The following is a 21,348-nucleotide window of genomic DNA, read 5'->3' as shown; positions in this document are numbered from 1 at the left end:
CCCTCCCTCTCCCCTCTTCTTCTTCCTTCCTCCATCTTCCTCCTCCTCCTCCATCTTCTTTTCTTTCTTTCTTTTTTTGGTGGTACTGGGCCTTGAACTCAGGGTCTTCACCTTGAGCCTCTCCTTTAGCCCTATTTTTGTGAAGGGTTTTTCGAGATAGGATTTCATGAACTTTTTTGCTTGGGCTGGCTTTGAACTAGGATCCTCCTGATCTCTGCCTCCTGAATAGCTAGGATTACAGGTGTGAGCCTCAGACTCCTGGCTATTGAATTCCAGGTTTTTTGTTAGAGCTGTACTGATATATTGCAAAAGGAGAGATGGGGGAGGGCAGTGGGGCAGGACTGTCTAGGTTAACTGCTGGACAATCTGAGTATTGGGGTCATCTCTCCACTCAAAGACGAAAGGAATTGCACAGGGATGCAAAAGGAGGCATCGTTTGATTCTAGGACTATACACTAGGAAGCTGTGTGGGGATTTGAGTTACTAGGCTACATGTGTAAGGAACAATGGCGGGGAGAGGGAAAACTCCCTTGCTGATGGCCCTGAGATCTGGTTCCATCCTATAAGAGCCATCTGGTTTTTAACTGCCAGTAGGGAGTATTGCAGGGGAAATTTCCAAGAAGTTTTAAGTCAGCCAATCAAAATTTAGGAATGAGGAGCTAGAGTCCTCTTTGGGCCTCTGGTTTGAAGGGATATTGGGTCAACTGGTGAAAAAGCTGAAGTCTTTCAGACTTGAGTAGGAGAAAGGAATGTCCACAGAGCTTAGGGTTCCAGACCTCAGTAGGAATTTGGTGAAGTTAGAAAGGATCAATGGTGAGTTGTGCTTGTGGGGCCAAAAGTGCCAGTCAAGAGTAGACACTGTCAACTGAGGCTGTAGCTCAAATGATAGAGCGCCTGTATACCAAGTGCAAGACACTGAGTACAAAGACCAGTACTGAAACAAACAAAAAGACTGAACCTAGTGTTACCTGTGTTCTGGACACTAAGGCTCATCCTAGCTTGAATAAGACAGGGGCATTAGGCAGTACCAGGAAAGAGTGAGTAAAGACAGAGGTCTCTAGTGAGCTGACAAGCAGGGGAGTAAGGAACATTATTGGGCCTGTCCATCTATTCCTGTGAGGAGGATTGGGGACTGATAAGGAGGTCCAGGGATGGTAACTAGGGAAGAATATGGATCCCCCACCTCCATCAGAAAAGTAATTTTATTTCCTGCCACATTCAGGGTTAAATGGGAGTACTCCATGGAGATGGAGAACACAGGAGCCTGTATAACCCCTCGGCCCCATCAGTCGAGCTGTGGGTCTCCCCTAGGTGTTTATTCCTCATAGTCCAAGTCACCATGCATCTGCCAGTCACCCCACATAAGCTGTTCATGAGGATCCTGGGCTTCAAATGACCTCTCCTGAGGGCAAGGGAAGGGCAGTCCCACTTTGAGTGGCACTCCTGTTTGAAGCATGGACATGAGTCAGGTGGGAGACATGGATTTTGGCCATTGAAACTGAAATGTCCAGGCTGGCCACAATTATAGTAGGTGAATGAGGACCATGGGGGAACCTGTGGTATCCTGGGATTAGGTCAAGTAAGGCTGGGGCTAGTGTCCACAGCCTGAGGCCACCCTGCAGTGAAATGCAGTTAGCAGTGGCCATGGCCATACAATCAGCATGTCACCACTTTTCATCTGTGAATGCCTCCTTTTGAAGGGCTTGAATGCCATTTTTAGTTAGGTTGAGAAGGAAGTTTGAGGGGCCCTTTCACAGATTTTGGAGTTTTTGTCTAATGTCTGGTGAGAATTGCCTGATGAGATGTATAACAAGAATTGCTAGATCCTCTAGTATCTCAGTCCTTAGGATGGAGTATTTGTGCATGGCCCTCCTACCCTGGAACGAAACAGGGAAATGCTTTTGATGGTGTCTTGAGTGGTTTCCCTTAATTTATAGAAGTTAATATGTTTAATCACATCCCTATGCATGCCCTCCAAGAAAAGACATGTGATCATATGAACTCTTTGATGTCTGCCCACAAGTCACCAGACCATGGATCCATTCACAGTCCATCAAATTGCTCATTAACTGAGAAACACAGGGAGAGACAGGTGTAGAGACCACTCAGTGTCAGCACAGGCCTTATTTGGGAAAGAATATGTGGAGGACTGTCTCCAGCAGAAGTTAGAGTCCACAGCCACTTGGGGACTGGGGATAGATAAAGGGGTTTGTTGGAAAAGTACCAGGAAGATGGCTAGCAGGAAAATTCTTTGGCTAGGCAGCTAAGGAATTTAAGTCGTGATTAGATCACTTGTGTGTTTAACCATCCCTTGTTCCTGGTGACAGTGGCTAAGGGCAGATGTCTGTCACTCTTTGGGGCTAGGTGAGGTGCTTCAGTTAGCCATCCACACGGCGTATGAAATGGCATCTGGTCGCAGCAAGGCTGCCCTTATGCTCACTTTAACATCCCTACATCCCTGCCTTGTACTATATATAGTTTGGGAGAAGGGACCACAATAGTCTGCTAACTGCTTCTTGCTAGGTTAGGGAGTTGAGGTCTCTGAAACGTAGAGGGTATTGGCAGGGACTTTTTGTTTTAGGTATCTGTAGCAGGCCGTCTGGAGGAACAGGATTGAGTTGAACTGTTTTTGGGTAGTATTGTGGCCCAAAGCACAGAGCCTTTGGAAAGCAAAGTGAGAAAAGAATTTAAAGACACGAGTTCCACTGTCAGCAGAATGAGGAAAAAATAACAGTTTCCAATAGGGGGGCCATCTGTGGCATCCACTTAACTCAGGCAGACCACTGTCCCCAGTTGACTGTCGCATGTTATGGGAGGTCAGAAGCACTTTCCTGGGATTTTTAGGAGCATTGTGAATGAACGCAGACTGGGTGACATAGAAACAGCATTTATCTTTGTTTTTTTTTTTTTTTTTGGCAGTACTGGGGTTTGAACTCAGGATCTCATGCTTGCTAGGCAGGCCCACTGCCCCTTGATCCAGTCCGCCAATCCCCCGCCCCAAGGAGAATGTTTTGGTCTGGCACCAGTGTTTCCATTTCCCATACTGGGAAAGAGCAGACAGCACAGCCCCTGTGAGAGGTTGGTATCGAATTGTTGGGTAAAACCCTGATTTGGAGTAAGGCAGAATTGGGTGAGGTCACTGAGTGTCTCTAAGTGGTGGGAACACAAGGTGAAGGAGGAAATCTGGGTTGGAGAAAAGTCCTGGAACGTTCCCTAGTGCCATAGTTATTGGAGGAAGAGGAGGCCTGAGGGGCACGTGTGGGGTGGGATAAGGATAGCAGCATAGCTCTCTGCAAGATAGTATAGAAAGGACGCAAAATGGGCTAGAGTTAGAGGCATGGATGAGTCAGGATGTCAGCAATCCTGGTAAGGTGGAGTGAAGTGGGTCCTGTGGGGAGAGAGGAATATTTAAGTGGGGAGCGATTGTTGGTATGATGGGAGCCCCCACCTTTTTTCGAGTTCTGACCCGGTTGTACCTTTAGTGGAGTTTGGTCAATCCAATGTGGTTGCCCATTAACCTGGGCCATGGTGGGCATAGTCAAAATCACCTGATGAGGCCCTTGCCATTTTGGTTTTAGTGGTATTGAGGTATTAGAGATACAGACTTAATCCCCTGGCTTTATGGCTGGAGACTGAGCTGGAAGGTCAGAGGAAGGTTTACAAAGTGAAGCTTTCAGCAAGCATATTGTCTACGTTGTTTTCAGGAAAGGTGGACAGTGGGCCAGATGTCCTCCATGGGAAGCGAGGTAGAAGTGTGGGGTATGTGGTGAAGGACAGAAGGCTAGCCATAGAGCAGTCCTGGTGCACTACCTTGTGCCTGGTATGTGGGGAAGGGTGGGGCCTAACACTTGCCTGGGGGGACACCTGGGAACAGATAAGGCAAGACTGAGTGAGTGATCTAACAGTGGTGGAAGTTAGTTGAGCTTATAACAGATTTAGTGAGGCCTTGTACCCTGAATGAAAGAGATTATGGAGATGTGAATGGACAGGGTATTCCAGAGCCCGGGTGAGAGTGATGTGTCCAGCCCTTGTATAGGGGGGTCAAAGTTGGGGAAGGTGAGAAGAGTATTGGGGTAAGGGGTGTCAGGTGATGAATCTTCCTGGGTGGCAGCCTTGACTAGGCATCTGCCTGAGAGTTGTTGAGGGAGATGAAATGTGTGGTCTCTGATGGCACTTGCAATGAACAATGGCTACTCGCCTAGGCTCTTTGAGAGCCTCTAGAAATTGGTGGATCTCTGGGCCATTTATGATGGCAGTGCCCTCATCTTTCCAAATGAGGGCCTGGGAATATACCATGTGATAGGCACATTTTGAATCTGTGTATACATCGATTGCTTAGTCTTTATCTAAAATTAATCCCATAGAGAGGGGAGTCAGTTCTGCCCATGGAGATGTGCTGTGTGGGGGAAGAGCCATAGCTCCTAGCGGTTTTTGTAACATGGGGTCTACAGTGGCATATCCTGCTGCTGGTTGGGGTTCTTTAAAGAAACTACCATTTATGAACCAGGAGGGAGTGTCAAGTAGGGGAGTTGGGGAGAGGTGGTCACATGTAGGAGGAAGGGATTCTATGAGATCTGGACAGGGCTGGGTAGGCGGTATAACCTCCTCCTCAGTTGTAGGGTCAGGAGTGGTCTGGGAGTCCAAGTGCAGAACCCTCAGTACAGCCTCCTTGAGTTTGGTGAATGGAGCTGTAACTGTCTTAGAGGAATCTAGGGTTTCTTCAAGGGAACCTGTGATGCCCTGCATAGGGGCTTGGCAAGGAGGTCAAAATTAGGAATTGACAGATGGAAGTATCCAGCCAGACCCAGAAAGCATAAAAGGTCCTCTTTTTGATGGGGGTATGATAAATCCCAGATTATCTGGAGGCCCTAAAGTGTGAGGTAGAGGTGAGACCCAGGTTAGTGACTTGTGAAACTGATATTTGGCCCTTGGAAGGGGTGACCCTATATCCCTTGTTATGTGGTAAATTAGGTTGTGTGGTATGTTTGAGGGGGGCTACACAGGAGCAGATCATCTACATGCTGTAAGAGTTTATGACAGAGAAAGAAACAGGGAGAGAGAGAAGAGAGAGAAACAAGAATGGGGAATCTTGGTGTACAGGGATGCAAAAGAAGGCTTTTTTTAAATTTAGGACTGTAACCACGGATCCTGTGGGATTTGACTTAGTAGTGTATGTGGGTTAGGGACAATTGGGGTAGGGGGAGAACAGCCTCACTGGTGACCTGAGATCTTGTACCATCCTTTAAGAGCCAACAGTTGCGGATTTTTTTTATTTTGTTTTGTTTTGGTTTTTTTTATTGCCAGAATGGGGCTGTTGCAGGGGAAATTGCAAGGGGGTTTTAGTCCAGCTGATAAAAATTTAGCCAGAGTCCTCTTTGGGCCTCTGGATTTAGAAGATTTGAGGGGCCCCTGAGGGAGAAGTTGAAGTCTGTCAGAAATATTTGACTAGAGTCAAGGAAACAGACGTCCAGGGAGCCTAGTGTCCCAGACCTCAGTGGGAATTTAGTGATGTTACAAAGGGTCAAAGGTTAGGGTGACTTGTGGTTATAGGGCCAGAAATGCCAGTCAAGAGTGGACACTGCTTACTGGGGTTGTAGCTTAAATGGTAGAGCATTGCATAGCAAGTCCAAGACACTGAGTTCAATGCCCATTACCAAAAAAAAGGTGGACCCAGTGCTACATGTGTTATAGACACAAAGCTGGTCCTAGCTAGAATTAGACATGTCTATCAAGAGCAGGACAGGGGAATATAGGCAGTGCCAGGGAATAATGAGTGAAGACAGTGGTCTCCAGTGAGCAAACAAGCAACAAGTAAGCAACCCTGTTGGGGCTGTCCATCTGTTTCCGGGAGGAGGATCAGGGATTGAAATGTGAGTCCTGGAACAGTAACTAGGACAGACGAGGAAGCCTCCATCTCTATCAGAAAAGTAATTTTATTTCCTGCCACATTCAGGGCTTTGTGGGAATTGGAGATAGAGAACACAGGAGCCTGTTGAGCCCCTGGACCATGTCAGTTGAGCCACAGGTTTCCCCCATCTGTTGATGCCTCATAGTCCAGGAACTAGGTCAGAGGCCTCTGCCAATCACAAAGAATAGGATGTTCATGGGAGTCCTGGGCTTCAAATGACCTCTCCTTGTGCAAAAGGAAAGGCAGTCAGTCCCATTTCCAGTGGCACTCCTGTTTGAAGCATGGACATGAGTCTGGTGGGGGACGTGGATTTTGGCAGTTGGAACTGAAATGTCCAGGCTGGCCATTATTGTAGCAGGCTAAGTTGAACTATGGTAGAACCTGTGGTTGCCTGGGATTAGCTCAACTAAGGCTAGACCTAGTGTACAGAGCCTAAGGGCTCACTGTAGTGAAAGGGAGTTGGCAGTTGCCACAGACAATCAGCCTGTCACCTCTTTTCAGCCCTTGATACCTCCTTCGTTGAAGATCTGAAGGCCTTGAAGCCATTTTTACTTAGGTTGAGAAGTGAGTTTGGGAGACTTTGTTAAAGATTTTGGAGTTTGTCTGTCTGGTGGGGATTACCTGATAAAACGTGGGAAGAACTGATAGACCCTCCAGTGTCTCAGGGTCTAGGGTGGTGTGCTTGTGCATGTCCCCTCTGATCCTGGAATGAAAGAGGGCTAGATTTTTGGTTGGGCCTTGAGCGATTTCCCTTAATGTATTGAACTTAGTTTGGAAATCAGTAAGTGTGAGTCTTCTATCTTTGTACTTCTCACTAAAGATGGTGACTTTTCTGGGTTCCTTGAATTTCTATATGAATCTCAAAATTGGCTTTCCAAATCCTGCAAATAAGTTAGATGGGATTTTGAGGAAGATTACATTGAATCCATCACAGGATGAGCATTGCCATCTTAACAGCATTAATGGTTCATGAACATGGAAGAAGGTTCCATTATTTAGAGCTTAATTTCTTTCAAAAAATGTTTGTAGTTTTAGTCTTTCATTGAGATTGACTTAAATTTCTAAAACTGTATTATTGGTGTGTACTGTAAGTGTCCCTATGTGAATATGCCCTTTCCCTGTCTTAGTTATTTTTGGACTACTAAGCTAGTGTATAGAAATCCACCTGATTTTTCTATATTGATATTGTGTTCTGTAATCTTGCTGAACCTGCTGCCTATCAGTTCTAATAGCTTGTTTTTATTTATCTACCTAACTGTATTTATTTATTTGCAATCAACTCTCATCTGTAATTAGATCTATTAACAAATGCATATTTGTAAATTGCTATTGTATCGAGAAGAAGTTTCATATTGCCTCTGTTCCTGGGTTTTATTGAAATGTAAGACTACTAAGAGTGTTTTATTTGATGGGGAAAAGAAACAACTTTGTGTCAGTGAAAAAATTTATAAAAATTATTTCATACTTCAAATTACAAAAAAGAGACAGAAATCAGCAAATAGGAAAAAAAATACCAGACATATCGCAATGCTTTTGGATGAAAAAGAATTTTGTAAAGTAACTTTTGTCCTGAAGAATTGTTCCAAAACAAAAACAGAGGGCTAAGTCAAGAAAACAGGAAGGGTGGAAAGTTAAGTATACACAAGTAGGTTGTCAAACTGTGTACAAAAGAAAGCTTATCAAAGGTATATATGTGTGATTAAGTTGGCTATAATTTAAAAGAATTTTCTGAGGTTCAAATCTAGCATACTGATGTAAAACTAAAACCTGATTCTCTAAGTCTGTAATGACAAGGCTATTTCAATATTGATCTATTCTTAGTAACGATTGCAAGAAACTGGCTTAAAGAAAGGTTTTGTGTTGTCTCAAGATAATCACATGTGTTTCCTGTTGATCTTGTGAAACTTGACTACTTAGGAAGCTAAACTTTAACTGAAACAGAGTTCATTTAAGTATCTGTTTATGTAAAAGTCTTTTTCTCTTTTTTAAATTTTTTTTGGTGGGACTGGGGTTTAAGCTCAGAGTTTTGAGCTTGCAAAGCAGGCTCTCTACTGCTTGAGACAAACCTCCAGCTTATTTTGCTCTGCTTAATTTGGAGATGGGGTTTTCTGGACTGTTTGCTCTGGTTGGTCTCATATGTGTGCAATTGGAAATAAGTAGAGGTGCGTGTCTCAATTTTATCTAACCATTATCCAAACATTTTCAAAATGGAAAGTCTGAATGTGTACATGTGAAATGACCAGCTCATGCTCTCTTTAATTCAAATGCATGACATCTAAACCTTCCACATACAAAAATGGTCAATAAAACTTTTGTCCATCCTGCCATTTGTAAAGGTAACGTTCAGAAAAAAAAAAAAAAACCAAAAACCAAAAAAACAATGCAAAAAGACCATGACGTTTGGGCAGTCTTGCTACTTGAAATCTGGCCTGCACATATATATGTCTTGATTTAACTATTTTATTAGTTTGTAAAGTGATACAGGGGATTTTGTGGTGACATTTCCACATATGAGTACTTTGTACTCTGTTAGATTCATCCTCACCATTATTCTCCCTCTTCCACCTCCCGGGTTCATAAACTGAATTCACCCTGTTTCGGTGTTCCATCTTCATGCACATATAGGAAATTCATGGACCATATTCACCCTTCTTTATCCTCTTCATTTGCCCTTCCTCCTTCCACTAGTGCCCTCTCCCTAACATCACCTGTTTTGCATGCCTATCCTTCAGTGTTTAAGTGTATGTTCATTGTTCAAAAGGGTTTTACCTTGGCAAGGTGCAGTCAGCTTGGGATCAAGGAAGGATGGGAAGGGTCAGTAGCATCTTTGTGAGAAGGGACTGAAACTAACCCTAATGACAGCGGAGCCTTGCAGCACAGACCACCTTTCCAAATGAGAACAGATACCCATAACAATGAGGCTGCACTGTGGAGCAGGAGTAAGCACTTCTTGGGTGCCAGATTGCTCCCCTCAAGTGTTGGCGGCAGTAACAACTTCTCCAGGACCCTGTAAGAGCAAGGACTGAGACAACGTCCAACCAGGCCACCACCTGTAAGTGCGATTGTTTAACTGTGCATACCTTTCAAACCCTGCCCTAACTCTGTAGCTATTTAAAGCCAAAACGCATGTCTGTACCCCAAAGATGGCTAACAATGGGATGAGTGCTTACTTTGCTTATTGCTACAATACATCCCTGGCTGAGTAATAAATTCCATTTCCACGGTACTACCCAGGCTGAGTAATACATCTTTCTCTGCCATTAATATACATTACCATCTCTTTATTTGCCATAATAGAGGTGAATGGTCTGAGCTGACATGTGGAAGCCCAGGAGTTTGGACCTGAGACCATCACACTGTAAGGAAGTTTAAACTGGCTGTGTCAAGAGGAAGAGAGATGTCTAGCCAGCGCCCAGGTGTCCTAGCCATCTGACTGAGGGGCCAGACCTGTGAGTGAAGAAGCCTCCTATGTATTCCAGAACTGGGAAACATCACTTGTAGCAGGTGGTTTGCCCATCCATTCCAGGCCTCAGAGAATAATTCAATACAAACATTTCCTAACTTACACTATTCGGTCGGTGATTTTCCAGGTTTAAAATGGAGCCAAAGCAACACACATTCAGCAGAAACCTCACTTGGCATTTTGGATTTGGGTCTTTTCCTGGTATGTGGATATGGCATAGATCTCTCTAATGCTGTGCAGCCACAGTGAGCCACAGCTCCTAGTCAGCACCATGATCCAGGGAGCAGCATCTCATACTCTCCAGTATGCTGTGTTGCTAGCACTTAACTGGAAATTGTTTTGTATTTTCACATCCCATCTTATCTACAGTAAATTACACAAAAAGTCACCACTTTTGCCTAGTACCAGTGGCTAACGCCTGCAAACCTAGGTACTCAGAAGTCAGAGATCAGGAGGATCCAAGTTTGAGGCCAGCCCAGGCAAAAAGCAAGACCCTATCTAACAAATACCCAACACACGACAAAAGGAGTAATTGAGTGGCTCAAGTGGTAAAGCGCATGCCTAGCAAGTGTGAGGCCCTGAGTTCAAATCCCAGTAACTTCCAAAAAAGTCAGTATTTTATTCTCTGTTAGTAATTCCCCAACTGTAGGCAAATGTGTTTTGATCATGTGTAAGGTAGGCTGTGGTGTTTAAATGCATTTTTGACTCACATATTTTCACTTTCCATTGGATTTAATAAGACAGCCCTATCATAAATGAAGAAGCATCTGTCCTGAAAAGTTAGGTGTGAAGAAGTAAGGTAAGGTCACCACATTGGAGGGTGGAGGTGAGAACCATGAGGCCCACAGTGGGGAGGGGCAGGGTATGAAGGCTCCCATGGTCTGGCTCTCCAGCACCAGCGCTGGAGCCGCAGAGGGACAGGAGGGCCTTTTGGAGGTTGGGCAGCTGGCATGGGGTGTTTGTGCCCATGAAAGGTAAGGAAGGCATCCAGACAGGAGGCATATCCTTTCAAATATTTACATATAAAAACATGATGTTTACAGTTTAAAAAAAACCATGAGAGCTGGGCATGTATAGTTCTAGTGACTTGGGAGACAAAGCTGAAGCAGAAAGATGGCTTGAGCCCAGGAGTTGGAGGGCAGACTGAGCAACATAGGAAGACTTTGTATCAAAAAGTTAAAGAAAACCGCCAGGCACCGGGGGCTCACACCCGTAATCCTAGCTACTCAGGAGGCACAGATCAGGAGACTCATGGATCAAACCCAGCCTGGGCAAATAGTGTGCAAGATCCTTCCTCAAAAAACCCATCGCAAAAAAGGCTGGCTCATGGCTCAAGGTATAGGCCCTGAGTTCAAGTCCCAGGACTGCAAAAAAAAGAAAACCAAGCATGGGAGGAAAGAATAGGTGAGGGCATGGTGGAAGGGTCAGAATGAGTCATGGGTTTTGTTGTAGTGAAGTGGATGATGGGTGGTGCTATTCTGGAGTCTATATAATCTTAGTCAACCTACTCACATGCTAGAAATTCTGTAGAATAAACATTGTTGAGGTAAACACACAACCACAGTGCAAGGAAAAAGGCTACAAACTGAGAACGGAGTTATGTTCCACACACATAACTAGTGAAGAACAGAGTCTAGAATATACTTGCTTCTAAACAACAAAACTCATCCCTATTAATATGAACAGTTTATTTCCCAGAAGAGGAAATAGTCCAATAAACTGAAAAATTCATTGTTAACTTCATAATCATTAAAAATGCAAATTAAAGGCATAATTATAATAGGGTCTGGTGGTGTACATCTGTAATTCCAGCACTTGGCAGGCTGAGGCAGAAAGATCAGGAATTTGAGGCCAGTTTCATAGCAAGATCCTCTCCCAAAACAAAACAAAAAAGCATAACTAAAAGCTAGTTCATCCTTATGAGGTAAACACAAATTTAAAACGAGCAAGGCTCAGTGTGGTGGTGCAAGCCTGTAATACCAGCACTCAGGAAGCAGAGGCAGGAGGATGGAGAGGTCAAGGCCAGTCTATTCTGCATGACAAAACCTTTCTCAGGAAAGAAAGTCAAATTAGGACTAGGGATGTACTCAGTAGCAGAGCGTGAACTTAGCATGAGAAGGCCCTGGGTTCTGTCTCCAACGTGAAAATAAAAAATCATCGTCCTGTGATTCAACTGGGTCTCAGCATTGTTCACTGGAGTGTAAATTCCTCAACTGCTGGGACAAATGATGACCTAGTTTATTCTCTTCCTTTCAGTGCTCTGCTTCTCAGTGTATACCCTAGACATATGCTCAAGAGACAGGGTTAAGGAACCCCAAAGTTACTTTGTAATTTAGGAAAAAGAAAACCAAAACTCCTGGAAACAGCCAAAACCCCACTGGGACAGTGATTAGTAAATTGCATATGCAATAACCTGCCATGTGCAGTGCTCATGAACTACTGGCGTGAACAGAAATGAGTCTTCCCAACACAATGTTGAGTGCCAAAAAAGACAAATCAGAGAAAAACCCCAAAATACCTTCCTATAAAGTTCCACCACAAGCAAAACTAAGCATCATCAATACCAGCAGATGTGGACGCGTAGACACACATGTAAATATGAATAGCACAGGAATCATAAAAAACTCAGTGCAGTGTTACCTCAGAGGGTGAGGACACCTGGGGAGGGGCTTACATGGACTTCTAAGCCTTCTATTTTCTTTCCTTTCTTCTTTCTGGTTTGTAGTACCATGAAATTACAGGTGTGCATCACCACACCTGACTCTGCTTTATAAATGTTTTTATTAGTATCTAATAGTTGCACAGGGGTTCTGTTGTGACATGTCGATACATGCATATCACTTTAGTTCATCCCCTCCATTGTTCTTCCTCCTCTCCCTCCTCTACTTGAAATGACTCTGACAGGTTTTAACGTTCCATATTTATTCATGTATAGAAAATACATCAACCATATTCTCCCTCCTCCACCCTCTTCATTTAACCTTCCCCCTCCCACTCATGCCCTCCCCTTAACACGATCTGTTTTACATTCCTGTCCTTCATTGTTTAAGTGTCCATTGTTCAATGGAGTTTGTGTGTGTGTGTGTGGTACTGGGGTTTGAACTCAGTGGCCTACACCTTGAGCCACTCCACCAGCCCATGTTTTGTGGTGCATGTTTTCGAGATAGCGTCTCACAAACTATTTCCCCAGACTGGCCTTGAATGGAGATCCTCCTGATCTCTGCCTCCTGACTTGGTAGGATTACAGGCGTGGGCCACCGGCACTCAGTCTCAATGGAGTTTTGCCTTGGTATTTTACCTGTAAATATATTGTACTTTGATCAGCCTAACCCCCTCTATTACTCTTCCTTACCCTTTCTCCCTACCCCATGTTGTTCCAAAGTTTTCAGTGCATTTCATTGTGTCTTGTTCCTGCAGAAGTGGTAGAGCATTTGCCTGGGAAATGTGAGGCCATGAATTTTAATCCCCAGCACCAAGTAAAAAACCCAAGACCAACAGGACTTGAACTCATACTTAGCAAATGTTTTAGTATTTAAACTTACTTACCAATGGCTCAGATGAAATATTTATCGCATTTCTGTTTCTTTTTTTGATTTTCTGGGACATGATCTCATAGCGTAGGCTACCCTGGAACTTGATATGTAGCTCAGGGTGGCCTGTTACTGTGATTTTCTTGCCTCAGCCTTTGAGTGCTGGGATTATAGCACTCACCACCATGCCCAGCCTTACTTCACTTTTTAACAGTTACTTTTATGTTATCCATGAACTTGAAGACTGTAGACAGTGTAGTAAATATTATAAGTCAATTGTTTTACCATTAGTAATTTTTGTTTTTCAAAGAAAACAAAAATTCAGTATTGCTGTATTTGAAACTTAGCATAAGACAAAGCAATATGGTAATGTAAAATTATCACATCTACATTCAGCCAGTTAAATCCGTCTTATAGTTATGACAAACTGAAACAAGCTGAGGCCAGTTGGTTATATGGCTGAAGCTAACTTGGAAGTATTGAATTAAAATTTTTATAGCATTAGATTTTTAAACACAGTACTGGCACAGTGGCTCACACTTGTAATCCTAGCTACTCAGGAGGTGGATATAGGAGAGGTTTGCAGTTTGAGGACAGCCTAGGCAAAAGTCAGTGAGATCCCATTTCAACCAATGAAATGCTGGGCATGGCAGCTGACCTGAGTGGCCACTGCACTGCCTCAGACCTCTTACCTGTCCCCGGGTCTCTGGAGCCACATCCAGTCAGTGGGAAGGGATCCAGCAGCTGCTGCAGGCTGAGAAGTGGGCAGCTGAGAAGGTGTGTGAGGGCCACAAGTGAAAGAGCCAGAGTCTGAAGCAGGCTAAAGAAGACAGGCTGAAACTGACTGGTACTGCCTGCAGGGGGAGAAAGAGGTAAGGCCAGGGAAGTTGTGGTCCTGGGATCCTCTGGCAGTTGCAGCACTAAGGTGGAGATGGCAACCCAGGAGAAGATGACTGTCCTCCAGAACTACTTCTGGCAGAATAAGGATAAAGTCATGGGTCACCTCTTGGCCTTTGTGTGTGACATCCAGCCAGAAATCCACAAAAACTAGTGCATAGATGGATAGGACAAGAGAGAAGCACTTGTTCTGTGGGTTGGCGCACTAGACACCCTTATGGAATATGGACTATTACCAAAGCTCCCGTTCGGTTCTTCTTAAAGGCATTAAATTATTTCTGTATCCAAAAAAAAAAAAATGGTGGGCACAAGGCTTGTGCCTCTCATCCCAGCTAAGAAGGTAGCATAAATAGGAGGACCCAGGGGACAGCATGGGCAAAAATGCAAGACCCCTGGAGTTGAGGCTCAAGTAGGAGAGCACCCGCTTAACAAGCCCAAAGCACTGAGTTCAAACCCCAGTACTGCCCACAACTAATGCAAGACTATTCAAAATAACTACAGCAAATAGTGCTGGGGGCATGGCTCAAGTGCTAGGGTCCCTGGCTGGCAAGTGCAAGACGCTAGTTCAAACCCCAGTATTGACTCCTAGAAATATATAAATACTAAAGAACCCTTGAAAACTCACAAGAGGCCTCAAACTCAGTAGCGTTCACAAGGGACAAGGAAACAAAAGAATGAGACTCAGCATACACAAACAGCAGGAGTTTACTAGGGAAACAACTTGGAGTCTAGAGATTGGAAAACATTCATTTTTTCCATTATAGTACAAACAGCAAGGGAATTAACAATGGAATCAACAATTCCATATGAATTTTAGGATCAATTTTTCTACTCTGAAGAATGTCATTGGAATTTTGATAGGGATTGCATTGAACATGTAGATTGCTTTTGGAGTATAGCCATTTTCACAAGGTTGATTTTGTCAATCCATGAACATGGAAGAGCTTTCCATCTTCTGATGTCTTCTTCGATTTCTCTCTTCAGTAGTTTATAGTTTCCATTGACAAGGTCTTTGGTTTCCTTCGTTAACTGATTCCAAGGTACTTTATTAGGGTTTTTCAGGTTATTGCAAATGGGATTATTTCCCGGATTTCTTGAGTCTAGTGACTGTTTCTTTTGCTCTGCGAAACTTTTTAATTCATTTAGTTTTCTCTCAGTTGCTAAGCCATTAGAATTCTATTTAGGAAGTTGTTGCCTGTGCCTATATAGTCAGAATTCCAAAACTGTTGAGTAAGAGTGGGGAAAGAGGGCATCCTATCTCGTTCTGACTTCAGAAATGGTTTCAGTTGTTCTCCATTTAGTATAATGGTGGTATGGGTTTGTCATATATAGCCTTTAATATATTGAGGAACATTCAGGAAGGCATATTTTGAAGCAGTACAGATGTTAAGTCTGTTTTTCTTTCCCCACAGTTAAGGCTGTAGTGAAGGCTATCAGTTTTACTTTTTGGGCTGAAGAACCAGCCAGCTGGCAAGGGCTGAGGTTCAATGATTTCTCTTGGCTCACCACTGCATACCCTGCCTTTCTCTTCTCATTTAGCAGAAAACTAATTCCATCAGTAAACCATTCATCCTCGGTTTCAAGAAGTGGCTTATCTGATAGGTCTGGTTTCTTTGCATAAGTTTGTATGATCACATGCTTACAAGTATGCTCAGTCATTAGCTCACAGGGCAGCAAAGATGCAGGATTTAGGATGTTTATCTTCACTTCTGGGAACTCTAGAAGGTTGGCTTGTATTTAGTTAGTTAATCTCTCTCTGGACATCCCCAAGTGACTTTTTAGTTCCAAGATGGCCCTTACCTGATGGGTGGTAAGGTAAGAACTTCTAGCTACTGACCCAGAGTAGTGGCCTCCTGTAGTAGGAAGGTAATGGCAACTATTGCCCTCAGACATCCTGGCAAACTCAGGGCCACTCCTTCCAACCTCTTAGAATGAGGGAGGGGGGGTGGGGGCGGGGAGACATGGCCCAAACAATGTATGCACATATGAATAAATGAGTAAAAAAAAGAATGATAGGCAACTGGACAAGGTTCCATCCCTAGGTTCTGAGTTAGTACCCTACAGCATTTCCCCTTTTGATGGCAGAATACCATACAAGGTTTTTCCAAATTGGGAATTCTTAGGAACAGGGCCTCAGTGAGGCCTTTTTTATGGGTTCTACAGGCATCATCTGTTTCTCTAGTCCCATTAGCAGCACCATGCTCAGTTTTCCTATTATATCCTGTCCCAAGAGTAAACCATGACATCCAGGGACTCTAAGAAATCTATGCATGCTGGTAGAGTGTCTCAAGTGGTAGAGCACCTGCCTAGAAAGCATGAGGCCCTGACTTCAAACCCCAGAACTGCAGAAAAAATAATTCCAAGAAATCTGTACATGAAGACTTGGATCTCAATATAACAAGGCAAGAGGGGGTGGAATTTCTAACCCTATTTTTTCCCATCAACCTTCATTACATCATCAGGGAGGAAGGCTTTCCTACATAGGTAGGAAAAACAGAGTAAATTGTCCCATATCCAATAGGAAGTGAATTTACTTACCCATGTGCTGATCTTAGGCGGGGGATGCTGAGGGCACTTCTGGCACCCTCAGTTGTGCTCTGCTTCTGCCAATGCAGCCAGTCTTAACTGCCTGGGTCCTTTTCTGGGAGTGGGGACAGTCAACCCTCCAGTGCCAAAATTCTTCTTTCAGAGCAGTTTTGACAAGGGCTGGGGGGTGGGGGGGTGGCACCGGGAAATCCATGGATTCTTGCATTTATAATAGGTTGACTTTTGGGATTGCCACCTCACTCATGTGAGGATGCCTTGCAAGGGAGGGCATCCCCAATCATGAGACATGGCAGCCATAACTTTGTCCTGCTCCCTTTCCTTACTCTCTCTTCCTCTCCTTTTGCAGTTCACAATTATTATACACCAGAAATCAGTGTCTACCAAATGGATTTTATTAGTCTGGGGTTGTACCTTCTGAAGCTTACCTGAAGTCTTGGTGGACTGAGTAATAAAATGGTGGCTAGGAGGAGTGGCCCCTTTCTGGAGCAGGGATTCACACTGGTATATTTTCTAAAGGCTTCCTGCAGCCTGTCCTAAGATGACACAGGACTTCTACCTGAGTAATTCCTCTAACCTCATCATAATTAATGGGTTTATCATTCCTGATTTCATGCCCCTGAGGGTTGCCTCAACCATGTTAGCTTTCCTTCACCTCTGCCCCCATCCCCAGAGCGTTGGTAGTCACAGTTAGGCTCATTTTCAGGGACAGTATCAGCCCACGGCTGACAATCCCAAGGGTCACATCTGCCTCCCTACAATCAGCAATAAGTATTCTTTCTTTTTCTGTGAGGCTGCAACAGCTGGCCAAAAGGAACTGATGTTTCTCCAGGACAGACGGAAAGACAAGGGTAGGGTGTGAAACCCTTCTGCAAATTTATCAGGGTCCTCAGAATATCTCCCACATTTTTCTTTGCACTGTTGGATATCAGCTACAGGAAAAGGCACTTATACCCAAACCGGCCCCTCCAGCCCCTCCATCTCTCCCAGCGGGAACAAGGCTTGGGAAGCCTCCAAGGAAAGTGTTTCACTTCGAGTATATAGGGTCTCATGAGTGTGGGGGGCTCATCAGAGGTTGGGGTGCACAGGGAGGATTATAGTAAGGAGAGAAGTGTCCCCCGGGAGCCAGGCGTCGCTCCCTGTAGCAGGGGATCAAGGATGTCCACATCCTCATTTTTTGGTTTCCTCCTTGGGGTCTAGAGGTCTCCCTACAAATGGAAGGGTCTAAATACAAGGCCATAAAAGCTTGGACATATGGTAGTTCTCACCATATGCCTTTTCACTTATAAAATAAATCTCAGTGTAAAATGGGATTATAATTTCAGCTCCCATTCTTGAGCCACTTTTCCTGACTCCCCAGTTGGTATTGGGTCAGGCTACATTACAGTAGGAGACAATGTGTTTCTTTTTCAGATTACCAGGATCGAAATGATCTTGATGTATAAGGATACAGCCAAGTGGAGAGTCTGTTGGGATACTTCTCCCCATTTTGATCTGAAGAAAGAATAAAGGAGAAGAGAGAGAAGAAACACAACTCTTAGGAGGTGAGGAGACTGGGAATCGAAGAGCCCTTGGGGCATCCACTGATGGTCCTGAGAGTCATGGTAGAGAGGACCAGGGAATGACCCCAATTTCCCCCTAAAACTATGGCCAGATGTCTTTGGCTCTGGATAGGCATCAACATGCTAATTTTTTTGGCTGCCTCCGATGGCAATATCCAGTGTCCACCAGTCTGACCACTGAACAGAGGCCTCTGCTTCAGGCATCCAGCCTGGATCAGGTGTACTTGGTGGTATAAAGTGATAGACATGTACCAGGTGACCAAGATAAATAAGGAAAGTGGAAGTGAAAGTAAACCGGCTCAGTGAAAGTGGGGAGCAGAGGTGGGATTTTGTGTAGGGGCTTACCTCCTGGCTGATTCATCAAAAATGTTACTGGTGGGTGGTATCAGAAGATCCTGGTAGAGAAGATCTCAGGTACTGGGCATCCAAGCAATGAACTGGATGGTGACATACAGATAGTAAAACAGTAATAGTGTTTTATTGAGAGCAAGAGGGTACACTCCCCAAGAAAGGGGAGAGGATCAGGCTGTGTGTGACGTGTATTAAGAGCAGCACCTGTAGCACCCCTTGGTTTGGATGGGAAAAGGGAGGAGATTTGAGTGGTCAACATGTTGACCATACATGTGAATTACATGGCTATAATTAGGGGTCCTTGTGCCTATGCTAGGTTGGGTCCAGATGAAGATGCTGTTTCAAAAGAGGTATTTTGGGGTCATTCTGGGTGGAGATGGATCACCTGTTCTTCCATAAGGCTAGCTTCGAGGAGGCCACATATACCCCATGACCTGGTTTCAGAACTTTTCCTAAATCTCCTGCCTCAATTCCATCTCTGTAAGGCTTTCCAAATTCTGTAACCAGGGTTTTCCCCTTCCCCAGCCATAAGGCCTGGCTCTGGGTTTGAACACCCACCTACATTAAGAGAGAATGATATAATATATGTAAGAGCAGAAAATGAATTTATTTACAGATCAGGTCAAAAGCAGAGACTGAGAACTTCTCAGTCATGTCTGCCTTGCCCATAGCAAGGTCACAACCTTACTGAAAAGGTCACAACTTACAAAAAAGAGTCACTATATACAGGAAAGTGTCACTTACAAAAAACATGAAACAAATGCCAGGAAGTACACATGTGCTGATTTAGCTTAGGTCCCAGTTACTGGAACTGGGAGACAGTCTTTCTTTTGGTGCCAGGGTTCTTGTGGTGGCTGTTTTCACTCCCTGCATGGAATTTCCTTCAGGAATCCAATTCTTAAGGACCCCTTACACTGGGGATTGAACCCAGGACTTCCTACAAGCTAGTCAAGGGCTCTACCACTGAGCTACATTACTAGTCAGCCCTCTACTCATGTCATCATGTCCTATACTTTACATATGCATCCATACATGTATGTTTAATGTTTCTAAAGGAAAAACTCATAATAAAATTTTTTAAATGAAACTGAACAGGGTTCAGCCCCAGTATTGAGAACCAACCCAAAGGCACCATTGAGACTGAAGAAAGAGAAACAGACACATACAGAATGGGACAGAGTACAATTTCTTGGGGACTTAGTGATGGAAGTGTGATTTGGGGCAGCAGAAAGACCAAATGGATCTCCACAAGTTAGGTCAGAGGAGAAATATTAGGACAAAGTGACTTTATCCAAGCCAGAATGTATCTGAAGAATTCTAAGCTAGTATCAAAGAGTCAGGCACATCCAGGCACCAAGGTCTAGTTCAAAAGCTGCACACACTGCTGTAATGGTTTTATGTAATTACACTCTGCTGGGAAAACTGTTGAGGAAAATCTGGCAGGTTTTTCTTTGGGGCCACCATGGTGGTTGGTTATCACTCAAGATGGCTGCAACATGTCAGGCTGAATCCATATAGAAACAAAGAGGCCTGTCCACATCTGAAGCAGCTATGAGAAATGAAATACTGTTTTCTTTCTTGCACTTCTAGGGAATGCAGGGTTTTGAGCTTGACTGGCAAGCATTCTGCCACTTTAGCCATGTCCCCAGGCCATGAAAATGCTTTTTATCAGTTCCCAAGAGAGTTAGCTAGGCAGTTTATGCCCCTTGTTTTAGGATCATGAAAGTCACCCCCTCTCTCAGCAGTCTCTGCACCACCCAAATGTGATCAGCAGCAGACACTGTACCACCCAAATGTGATTAAACTGTTCCAGGTGATGGAAACAGTGGATCATGTCTATACTGTGATGGAACACCACAGTAAGGAGGAGCTCCTGCAGTATATCCAATAGACTAACTGCCTGCATGAGAATGAGACCCATGGAGTATACAAGCAGATTGTGTGTGCCATCTAATACTGCCACAAAAAAGACATCATACACACACACACGTGAAATCTAACATCCTGCTGCATGCCCAAGGATACATCAAGATGAGTGACTTTGGCTTTAGTGTCAGATTCTTTTTTTTTTTTTAAATTCATTTATTCACTTGTGAATACCTTGTTTGGGTCATTTCTCCCCCCTGCTCCCCTCCCTAGTGTCAGATTCTGATAAGTGTGCTATTTTTGCATTCCTTGCCACCACAGTCATCCTGTACCACAAATACAATGGCCTGGGTGTCCCCCTGGACTACATGGTCACAGATACCTTCCCATTTAAAGGGAAGACATTTTTGCAGCTGCAGCAGCAGGTCCTGCACCCAAGGTATGGCATACCATCTTACCTCTCTGTGGAACTGCAAGGCATCATCATTCAATTACTCACCCTCAAGCCTAATGAGAAGACTGCCCTGGAGAACATCGTGGGGAGCCTGTGCCTCAGCCAAGGTGAGGAAAGGTCACTGAGTCCTATTGACACACTTGCCTAAACACTTGAACCCTACAATCCTGGCAGCCATGTGTGACCTGGGTTACAAATCACGTGAGATTGATGAGTTTTTATTAATCAGGAAATTCAGTGAGTAATGGCAACCTTCCTGATGCTGAGACAGAGCCATGCCAGGGGTTTAGCTGCACCATCCACATTAATTCTCCTGAGCATCCCGTTATGCTGTACTCATGTCCCTTCCACCTTTGTTCTTCCCTCCCCACTAAGGGAAGCCAGTGCACCTGCCCTTCACACCTTCACCTGTTCCACCAATGACAAGAAGTCAGGACAGAGGGTCAGAAGAAGAGCCAGCCTGCCTAACATTCCCCTCTGCATCCTGCTGAGGAGGACGACCATCCCCAGCACAGTCCCCAGCCTGGTCCTATGGCTCCCTGTCTCCTGGGGAGATTGTCTCTTGGGTAGAGTGGCATGTCCTCTGAGGGTATGTTCTCAGATGAATACACCCTTACCAGTGGGCAACCCCACCATGTGACTACAGTCTCTACCAGTGACCAGAGCAAGAAGGGGTGTTAAGGAGATTGTGGTCTCTATACTCAGTGTATATTGTTGTATGCTGGAGGAAAAGTCACATCTTTGGTTCCATAACAAAGTGACTCCAAAGACAG

The 21,348-nt window shown here is 44.4% G+C and overlaps 1 long non-coding RNA gene and 1 pseudogene across 3 annotated transcripts; both read left to right on the top strand.

The window, feature by feature from the left end:
• The first annotated feature begins 64 nt into the window (after positions 1-64).
• On the top strand, positions 65-21,082 carry LOC141417955 (uncharacterized). 3 transcript variants are annotated; one of them, XR_012442549.1, is made up of 4 exons: positions 65-8,960; positions 9,206-9,412; positions 17,756-20,682; positions 20,951-21,082. It is a non-coding gene; the product is annotated as an uncharacterized lncRNA (long non-coding RNA). The 3 variants fall into 3 exon arrangements; XR_012442548.1 differs by having other exon boundaries at positions 65-9,412; positions 17,756-17,886; positions 20,518-20,682; XR_012442547.1 differs by having other exon boundaries at positions 65-9,412.
• Positions 13,559-15,707, top strand: LOC141418181 (V-type proton ATPase subunit G 1 pseudogene; annotated as a pseudogene).
• Positions 21,083-21,348: the final 266 nt, after the last annotated feature.

The sequence above is a fragment of the Castor canadensis genome, chromosome 16 (assembly GCF_047511655.1).
Source record: "Castor canadensis chromosome 16, mCasCan1.hap1v2, whole genome shotgun sequence".
In the NCBI taxonomy this organism is placed as follows: Eukaryota; Metazoa; Chordata; class Mammalia; order Rodentia; family Castoridae; genus Castor; species Castor canadensis.
This window is presented reverse-complemented; position numbering and strand designations above follow the sequence as displayed.